Raw genomic sequence first — 10,894 nt, 5'->3', positions numbered from 1 at the left:
TGTTACTCGACTAATAACCCAGAGAATGTGAGTTTAAATCCAACCATGGCAATATTGGCCAGGACACCGGGGAGAACTGCCCTGCTCTTCTTCGAAATAGTGCCATGGGATCTTTTACATCCACCGGAGAGAGCAGATGAGGCCTCGGTTTAACATTTCATCTGAAAGACGGCACCTCCGACAGTGCGGCGCTCCCTCAGTGCTGCACTGGAGTGTCAGCCTAGATTTTTGTGCTCGAGTCTCTGGAGTGGGACTTGAACCCACAACCTTCTGACTCAGAGGAGAGGGTGCTGCCCACTGAGCCACGGCTGACACGTATGTGGAAGCTGGTTGAGGGCAGAATGGAGTGCAGCTGTGATCTCTGTTAAGTCTGTGTGTTATAGTGATAATTACTACACAGACTACAAGAGTAAATTCAACAGGTCTTTACTGGTTGGAGGTCAGGACTATACTGAATACAATATTACTACACAGTGCTTATATACCGGTGGTCACCACCGGTATTACGTATACAGCAGCCAGAGAAAGTAGTACATCTCTTAAGGTGGAACAGGCTTAAGTTCTCTTAAGGTGGAACAGGTTACATACACCACAATCTCCCTTCCCCCGCCCCGCCTATGGCCAAATAGCTAAATTGAAGTGCCTCAAATGTAAAAAATGGCCGCCTGATGGAGGCACAGGAAGTCAGCTGACACCCCTGGAACTATACTTCCACATGACTCACGGCCTTCAGGAAAGGAGGAAGCTCGAGAGATGACGGGTACTTAACTTAACATCGGTGCTTATTACCGTGTTTTCTTTAAAAAGATTATTACTAAGTAAGAGAGGGATTTTGATCTCGTTATATGAATTCAGGTTGAAGGTAGAGCTATAATACTATAGCCCCAATTCTCCAACCTTAGCTTGCTACAAGCAGGGCTCCAGCCCATCAGGGAAGTCTTGCGTTTCAGCCCTATTGTGTACGGCCAGTGTCCTGAGATTAAACGCTTAAGGGCCGGATATTCCGATGCCTACGGGTGTGTACGCGCTGTGTACTCACCCGTAGGGACATCGGAAATGCCGGTTTCAGGCATGCACTGCGCATGCGCTGGAAACCGGCATTTCCGATCTGTCAAGAAAGCTCTTGACAGATCCTCCGGCTGCCCGGGAGAAGGGCCTCTGCGGGCGGAGGGTTCCGCTTTTTGGAGACCCTCCGCCTGCAGAAACCCCTGACAATTCTTGCGCCTGGTAAAAGCTGGTGAAAGGCCTGCTTTTACCAGGAGAAGAGTTGAAAAAAGTTTTTTTTTTTTAAATTTTTCCACTGATTTATCATTTAAAAATACTTTAAAGAAAGGCCCCGTAAAAAACTTTTATTTTTTTCAAAAATGTAAAGTTTTGTTTCAAATAGTTAATTTATTGTACTTTCAAGTCATTTAAAAAATGTGATTTAAAAAAAAAAATTATTTGAAGTTTTACTATGTTTTTGGGGGTGATCTCCATTCATATATTTGGCATGTCTTCCTGTCAAATGTATGAAGGGAGATTCCCTTCTGTGATTGGCTCCCCATGGCCCACGTGATCCCAGGGACGCTGCGAACTACCTGCGCCCCTGGGATACGTGGGCCCTGCGCACCTGCAGTTGGAGGAGGCCCAGCAGTGGAACTGTGCGCCTCCCGGGAACCCTCAGGTAAGGGCGCAGATTTTTCCAGATCGCAGCCCTCCGCCCGCGGGAGGCCTGCGATCGGAATATCTGGACCAATATAACTAAGGCGCTCCCCATGGCTCAGTTCAAAGTTGCACTGGCCAGCATGATGATGAACCTTACAGTTCAGGTAGTCCCCAGGTTCGAACCCCAGTCTGTACTAGTTGGCTGATCTCAGCAAGGGCCAGTAAGGGGAACAGTACAATTGGCCTCAACACAGTTGGGCTACGGGAGAAGATAATTCAGGCAGGATTCAAGCTCCGGATCACTATCCAGTGACTCCTGCTAGGGAATGGAGCTTGAACACGAGGCTCCCCAGTGTTGAATAACCTGTTGATGCGCATTGTCTCGGAGCAGTTATGAAGAACAGCCACTTGAATGAGGTACTGAAGGATGGCTGCACCTCGTGGAGCTTGCATTTATTTAGCGCCTTTTACGACCACTGAATGTCCCAAAGCGCTTTGCAGCCAATGAGGTACTTTTGAAGTGTGGTCACTGTTGTAATGTAGGAAACACACAGCCAATTTGCGCACAGCAAGCTCCCACAAACAGCAATGTGATAATGACCAGATCATCTGTTTTAATGATGTTGATTGAGGGATAACTATTGACCAGGACACCGGGGAGAACTCCCCTGCTCTTCTTCGAAATAGTGTCGTGGGATCTTTCACGTCCACCTGAGAGGGCAGACTCAGTTGAACGACTCATCCGAAAGACGGTACCTCCGACAATGCAGCACTCCCTCAGCACTGCACGGGAGTGTCAGCCTGGATTATGTGCTCAATTCTCTGGAGTGGGACTTGAACCCACAATCTTCTGACTCAGAGGTGAGAGTGCTGCCCACTGAGCCACAGCTGACACCATGCGTAGAGTCAGCACCTTCGGGGAAAAATTTGGATTGGTGGGGGGAGGGGGATGGGGAGGGGGAGAAGATTTTCTAATTGGAGGTGCTGATTTTATTTATCTCTGAGGTATATTCTCAACAGGAGAGAATTATCACTAACAAAAGGGTTATTCCATTCATTGGCATGGGAAATGAATGAGATTTTATCATGAGATCATAAATGCTGTTTCCCTGTAACCAAGCAAATGGGGGCTTTCGTGAAAGACCCTTTTTCTCGTATTATATTGCTTCAGCTTATTGCCGTACAACACAAAAGTAATACCTTATTAATCGGTGTGTTTCTACATACTGTGCTAATGGATGTGCTTAAATTAGATACCAAAACCTTAAGTAAAACATAGCGATCAAAGGTGCATAACTTGTCCAGCCATGGTATATCCAGTTCAGTATGCAAAGGAGGTGAGTGAGAGCAACCTGTGGTGACTTGCTTGGCAATGTTACTTCTCCCTCGATGGGACCACCTAACCATTGCTCAGTGTCTCCCTCTAATGGTACGGAAGATAATGGGAACTCACCACATGGAGAATTCCTCACGTGGAGCCTGTGTCCTACCAGTCAGTACCGCAGCGCATTGAAGCACTCTCCGTCCATTTTTTGTTAAAAAGTTCTCTCTATTCTTCATTTTCTGTCGGTCTGCCCTCCCTCCGAGGTGTTTAAAATGTTAAAAGGATTCGATAGCGTAGGTCGAGAGAAACTATTTCCTCTGGTGGGGGGGGGAGTCCAGAACAAGGGGGCATAACCTTAAAATTAGAGCCAGGCCGTTCAGGGGTGATGTCAGGAAGCATTTCTTCACACAAAGGGTAGTGGAAATCTGGAACACTCCCCCCCAAAAAGCTGTTGAGGTTGGGGGTCAATTGGAGCTTTCAAGGTGGATAGGAGGAGAGAGGTGCTGTTTCCACAGGGGACCGGGGGGACCTCCAGGCAACAGTGTCAAGTGCAGTGGGAGCAGCTAGCCTCTGTGGTGAATGCCAGCAGTGTAGCCCTGAGGACGTGGACGCAGTGCAGGAAGAAGTTTAATGACCTCACACGAATGGTCAGGGTCAGTGAATTCATCTTCAAAGGTATGACAGTAGATGAGCAATGGCTAGCATTTAAAGCATTAATACATAATTTACAACAAATATACATTCCTTTAAGGCACAAAAACCCCACAGGAAAAGTGGTCCAACCGTGGCTAACAAGAGAAGTTAAAGATAGTATTAGATCAAAGGAAGAGGCTTATAATGTTGCCAAAAAGAGCAGTAAGCCTGAGGATTGGGAGGATTTTAGAATTCAGCAAAGGAGGACCAAGAAATTGATAAAGAAAGGGAAAATAGAATATCAGATTAAACTAGCGAGAGAAATAAAAACAGACTGTAAAAGTTTCTATAAGTATGCAAAAAGGAAAAGATTAGCAAAAGTAAATGTGGGTCCCTTACAGGCTGAGACAGGAGAAATTATAATGGGGAATAAGGAAATGGCAGAGAAATTAAACAAATTCACGGAAGAAGACGCAAAAAACCTTCCGGAAATAGTGGAGAACCAAGGGAGAATGAGGAACTGAAAGAAATTAGTATTAGTAAAAAAATAGTACTGGCGAAATTAATGGGACTGAAAGCCGATAAATCCCCTGGACCTGATGGCCTACATCCTAGGGTTTTAAAAGAGGTGGCTATAGAGATAGTGGACGCATTGGTTGTCATCTTCCAAAATTCCATAGATTCTGGAACGGTTCCTGCGGATTGGAAGGTAGCAAATGTAACCCCACTATTTAAGAAAGGAGGGAGAGAGAAAACAGGGAACTACAGACCAGTTAGCCTGACATCAGTAGTAGGGAAAGTGCTAGAATCTATTATTAAGGATGTGGTAACAGGGCACTCAGAAAATAATAATAGGATTGGGCCGAGTCAACACGGATTTATGAAAGGGAAATCGTGTTTGATGAATCTGTTAGAGTTTTTTGATGTTATAACTAGCGGAATAGCTAAGGGGGAACCAGTGGATGTGGTGTATTTGGATTTTCAGAAGGCATTCGATAAGGTGCCACACAAGAGGTTATTAAACAAAATTAGGGCTCATGGGATTGGGTTAATATACTAGCATGGATTGAGGATTGGTTAACGGACAGGAAACAGAGAGTAGGAATAAACGGGTCATTTTCGGGTTGGCAGGCTGTAACTAGTGGGGTACCACAAGGATCAGTGCTTGGGCCTCAGTTATTCACAATCTACATCAATGATTTGGATGAGGGGACCAAATGTAATATATCCAAGTTTGCTGATGATACAAAGCTAGGTGGGAATGTAAGTTGTGAGGAGGATGCAAAGAGGCTTCAAGGGGATATAGACAGGCTAAGTGAGTGGGCAAGAACATGGTAAATGGAATATAATGTGGAGAAATGTGAAGTTATCCATTTTGGTAGGAAAAATAGAAAAGCAGAGTGTTTTTTAAATGGTGAGAGATTGGGAAATGTTGGTGTTCAGAGGGACCTGGGTGTCCTTGTACACGAATCACTGAAAGTTAACATGCAGGTACAACAAGCAATTAGGAAAGCAAATGGTATGTTGGCCTTTATTACAAGAGGATTTGAGTATAAGAGTAAAGACATCTTACTGCAATTACATAGGGCCCTGGTGAGACCACACCTGGAGTATTGTGGACAGTTTTGGTCTCCTTACCTAAGGAAGAATATACTTGCCATAGAGGGAGTGCAACAAAGGTTCACCAGACTGGTTCCTGGGATGGGGGGATTGTCCTGTGAGGAGAGATTGAGGAGACTAGGCCTGTATTCTCTAGAGTTTAGAAGAATGAGAGGTGATCTCATTGAAACATACAAAATTCTTACAGGGCTCGACAGGGTAGATGCAGGGAGGATGTTTCCCCTGGCTGGGGAGTCTAGAACCAGGGGTCACAGTCTCAGAATAAGGGGTCGGCCATTTAGGACTGAGATGAGGAGAAATTTCTTCACTCAGAGGGCGGTGAATCTTTGGAATTCTCTACCCCAGAGGGCTGTGGAGGCTCAGTCGTTGAGTATATTCAAGACAGAGATCAATAGATTTTTGGATATTAAGGGAATCAAGGGATATGGGGATAGTGCAGGAAAGTGGAGTTGAGGTAGAAGATCAGCCATGATCTTATTGAATGGCGGAGCAGGGTCAAGGGGCCAAATGACCGACTCCTGCTCCTATTTCTTTTGTTCTTATGCTCTTAACCTTGCACAGGGCTTTGCGTAGATCATGGAGCCCATGATTTTCAGCATGGAAGGGGTTGGCAGATCCATTAGCGCACTTGTGGACCCAACCATGATGCAGCGTCTGATGACCGATGTCTCAGCTTCCATTGCAGCACAAGCAGAAGCCACCCAACGTCCGAGTGCTGCAGTGGAAGCTCAGACTGAAGACATGCAAGCTCAGCTTGTTGCCATGCAGACTGCTGCCATCATAGCTGCAGTTACCAGTGTGGAAAGGGGTTTGCAAGGTGTCACAGCACTCCTGCAGTCTGTCCTCCAGCAGATTACTAGGATTGCTGAGGCGCCGCCCCGGGGGAGTGGCAGTGGCTCCATGGAGCACGAACCTGCTGTCCTCTCTTAGGATGACAGCATTCGTCCTCCCAGCCCTACAACTCCGCCAGTGCCCTTGCTGTCGCCTGTCAGCCAGCCCAGACTGCTGCCGCCCAGGCCGAGGTGGTGTAGTCTGAAGCTGGGCCTTCTCGGCCCAGAGCTGCTCGAGGTTGTCCTACAAGGCCATCTGCAGTCTCCCCCACTGAAACTCAGCAGCCTTCCACCAGCCATGCTGCAGCCACTGGGGTAGCACTGCGTAGGAGCACTAGGACAGGCAAAGGCACATGGAAGAGGCACTAAGAGAATGCACTCGGGTGATTGTTGTGTATGTACCTTTAAGGGAATAACTGGTCTTAGACTGCAGTACCGGCAGTCACCACCCCTGTATAAAAGGCCCTAGCAGGCTTCTGTAGTTTCAGTTTCAAGCTGCCTCTTGTTCAGTAAAGTACCTGTTAAACTGTTCTCCCGAAGTCCGTGTATTATTGAGGCGTGGACTTTATAGTGGCGACGAGTAAGTTCGAACTCACCTGCAGTGTGGCATCATCCCACGGGGATCTCACCTGAAAGGAAGGTCCTGGAAAGTCGTAGTCTGAGCAACGGGCGTCGACCGAGGGCAACCGCCCAAAGAATCCATCGGTGTTTGGAGAATTGCGGGAGAGACTGTGGTTCCAGCGAATCGTGCTGGTAGCAGGTAGTGCGCTGACCCTTCTGGACTGCGGCGGGCTCAAGCTCGATCGAGCGGCTCTACAAATCGGGCCGCGCAGCGTCGCCGGGAAAAGAAAAGAGAGAGAGGGTGGAGCGCACAGGGCGCGGTCGGTGCTCGAGAACAGGACAGCAGAGAGAAACTAAACAGGGGGGAAGGAAAGCGAGATGCGCCGAAGCTGCAGGTCGCTGCCATTACCCCGTAGAACGCTAGGAGCAGCGTGGCAGTAAGGGGAAGAAGCAAAAGCGCGGGAGGCGCCATTTTATCCCGTTGGGGAAGAAGCAAAAGCGCGGGAGGCGCCATTTTCTTCCATTGGGGAAGAAGCCATTTTAAATCGCCCAAGATGCTGAAAAGTGGCAGTATCACTGCTTTCGACAACGAGGTAGAAGACTGGACCACGTATGTGGAAAGAATTGAAGTGTACTGCAAGGCAAATGAGGTGGCTGATGGAAAGAGGGCGTCAGTATTATTAAATCTGATGGGTGCGAGTACGTACGGCCTATTGCGGAATTTAATTACCCCAGCTAAACCAATGGAGAAAAGTTTTGAGGAGATTGTTCATATCTTACAGGAACATCTAAGCCCTACACCACTGCTGATAGCAGAAAGATTCAAGTTCCATAAAAGAAACCAGCACAAAGATGAGAGCAATGCTGACTATCTTACGGAACTACGCAAGTTATCAAAGCACTGCCAGTTCAGAGCAGGACTGGCAGACACCTTACGGGATAAGTTTGTCTGCGGGCTCCAGAGTGAAGGAACCCAGAAACGACTACTTTCAAAAAAGGACCTGACGCTAGAACAGGCTTTCAGCATGGCAGTATCCTACGAAGCAGCAGCACGGGGAGCTGCGGAAATACAACAGAAACCACAAGAATACAGCGCTAACGAAATGGCGTATGGAGCCGAAAAGTGCTATCGCTGCGGCAGAACAACCCATGAGCAGAAGGACTGCTGGTTTAAAGACAAAATATGCAGGCAATGCGGGAAAATGGGACATATAGCAAGAGTCTGCAGGTCGGGAAAGAAGACCAACATGACAAGAACTACTAAGGAACAGTACAGGAAAGTAAAGAAACTGACAGATAGTAGTTCAGAAGATCAGGAGAGTGATAAGGACTCCGGGAGCAGGCGACTAAGTTGTTTAAAGTTACACAACGTGATCGCAAAAGAAGATCACCGAACCATTTGGGTCACCCTCATGATAGCAGGGTCCCCAGTGAAGATGGAATTGGACACAGGATCAGCCCTAACTGTCATGAATCGACGAGACTATGAGCGGCTATTCTCACACATACCCTTAAAGGACACGTCCATTGTATTGAAGACATACATGGGGCAAAAGGTCTACCCCAGAGGAAAAATAAGGGTGCCAGTTGAATATAACGGAAAGGAAACACAGAAACTATACATGTATGTACTACGAGATGGAGGACCACCATTATTGGGACGTGAATGGATCCGAAGACTACAATTGGATTGGCATTCCATTCTGGCACTAACTGTGACTGACAAAAAAGATGATGACGTCGCACCTGGACGTCTGTCACAAATTCTATCTGACGCGGAAGAGGTGTTCCAACAAGGACTTGGGACTCTAAAAGGAGTAAAGGCAACCATAAAGATTGAGGATAACGCAACCCCAAAATTTTTCAAGGCCAGACCGATGCCATACGCGATACGCCCAGCTGTGGAAGCTGAACTGGAGAGTCTGGAGCGTTCGGGGGTGCTGTCTAAGGTGGACTGGAGCGAGTGGGCCACATCCATCGTTCCTGTAATGAAGAAAGCATTGAGCAGCACGCCTGGGGAGCCAAGGAAGGTTCACATCTGTGGGGACTTCAAGGTGACTGTGAACCCAGTCCTGCACACAGTACAGTATCCGCTTCCGTGGATAGAAGATATTTTCGCCTCACTATCTGGAGGGAAACGTTTTACAAAGCTTGACCTGGCTCAAGCGTATCTACAAATGGAGGTGGAAGAAGCATCTAGGAAATACCTCACGATAAACACTCACAAAGGCCTTTACCAGTACAATCGACTGGTATTTGGGGTAGCATCGGCCCCGGCTATGTGGCAGAGGGCAATGGAACAAGTCCTGCAAGGGATCCTGGGGACCCAGTGTTATTTGGACGACATCCTGGTTACGGGCAAAAATGACAATGAACACCTTGCCAACCTGGAACAGGTGCTCACGAGATTGCAGGAATATGGGCTACGAGCCAACCGTCCCAAATGCGAGTTCTTCAGGAGACAAATCTTGTATTGTGGCCACATGATTGATGAGGAAGTGTTGCATAAGTCGCCGGACAAGATTGAGGCTGTAGTCAAGGCTCCAGCACCAGAAAATGTGTCGCAACGGAGGTCGTTCCTCGGGTTGGTGAACTACTATCATAAGTTCTTGCCGAATTTATCTACAATTCTGCACCCACTGAACGCCCTCCTTCAAACTGGTGTAACATGGAAATGGAGTGATGAGTGTAAGCGTGCCTTTCAGGAATGTAAATGCCAAATCACTTCAAAAGAAGTATTGGCCCACTACAACCCAACACTACCGATTCGGTTGGCATGTGATGCGTCACCTTACGGCATTGGAGCGGTGCTGTCACACAAATTCCATGACGGTTCAGAGAGGCCAATAGCCTTTGCATCGCGCTCGCTAACCTCAGCCAAGCGTAACTACGCCCAGATTGACAGGGAGGCCCTCAGCCTGGTGTGGGGGGTGAAGAAGTTCAATCACTATCTGCACGGGCAGAAATTCACCCTACTGACTGATCATCAACCCCAGGTCTCAATTTTTAACCCAAAGAAGGGCGTTCCGGTGATGACGGCGCAATGGCTGCAAAGATGGTCACTTTTTCTAGGGGCACATCAGTATGACATAGAGTACAAAGGTACGAAACAACATGGAAACGCTGATGGGTTGTCGCGCCTACCATTGCCTATGGCGGAAGAAGCACCTGCAGTGGGCCCGGTGGAGATATTCCATGCGACCATAGTCGAATGTTTGCCTGTTACAAACGCAAGTATTGAGAAGGAAACCCGAAATGACCCGACACTCTCTCGGGTCTATGATTTGACGGTGAAGGGATGGCCAGCATATGGCGACTCACTGTTGCCAGCATTCTCGCCAAGGAGGGAACAGCTGTCAGTGTGCCGGGGAACCTTGATGTGTGGATCCCGAGTGGTAATTCCACCCAAGTTGAGAGATAGAGTACTCAATGAGCTTCACGAGGGTCATCTGGGAGGGGTAAAAATGAAGAGCCTAGCCAGGGCGTTTGTGTGGTGGCCGGGAATCGATAAAGCAATCGAGGCTATGACCAAGAGATGCACAGGATGCCAGAAGGTCCATAACGCTCCACCACAGGCCCCGCTACATCCATGGGAGTGGCCCTCATCTCCATGGCAACGGGTACACATTGATTTCGCTGGTCCATTTATGGACTCAATGTTTCTAATCGCTGTGGACGTCCATTCGAAATGGCCAGAGGTCATTAAAATGTCCTCCACCACCACGGAGAAAACTATTGCAGTCCTAAGGACCATCTTCGCCAGGAATGGGTTGCCAGAACAGATCTGTTCCGACAATGGCCCACAGTTTGTGTCTGAGGATTTCCGGAGATTCCTGAAGAATAATGGGGTGAAACATTACACATCTGCCCCATATCATCCAGCCACAAATGGATTGGCTGAGAGGTTTGTTCAGACCTTTAAAAAGGCCATAAAGGCAATGTATAATGACGACATACCACTGCAACACAAGGTGGATAACTTCCTGTTTGCTTACCGGAATGCGACACATGCAGTAACCAACCAAACTCCAGCCGTACTGTTTTTCAACCGGAGACTAAGATGTCGCTTGGATTTGCTCAAACCAAACATAAGACGAGATGTTGAGGATAAGCAGTTCCAGCACATAAATGAGAAGCCAACCAGGAGCTTCAAGATAGGGCAACCAGTCTTGGCCCGCGACTACCGAACAGAAAAATGGCAGCCAGGCACGATATGCACACAGCAGGGACCACTAATGTACACAGTGGACGTTGGAGAGAGCATCGTGAGACGCCATGC

The sequence above is a fragment of the Somniosus microcephalus genome, chromosome 33 (genome assembly GCF_052327205.1).
Source record: "Somniosus microcephalus isolate GS21.2 chromosome 33, FLI_Smic_1.0, whole genome shotgun sequence".
Lineage (NCBI taxonomy): Eukaryota > Metazoa > Chordata > Chondrichthyes > Squaliformes > Somniosidae > Somniosus > Somniosus microcephalus.
The sequence above is the reverse complement of the archived record's forward strand: the minus strand, read 5'-3'. Positions refer to the sequence as shown.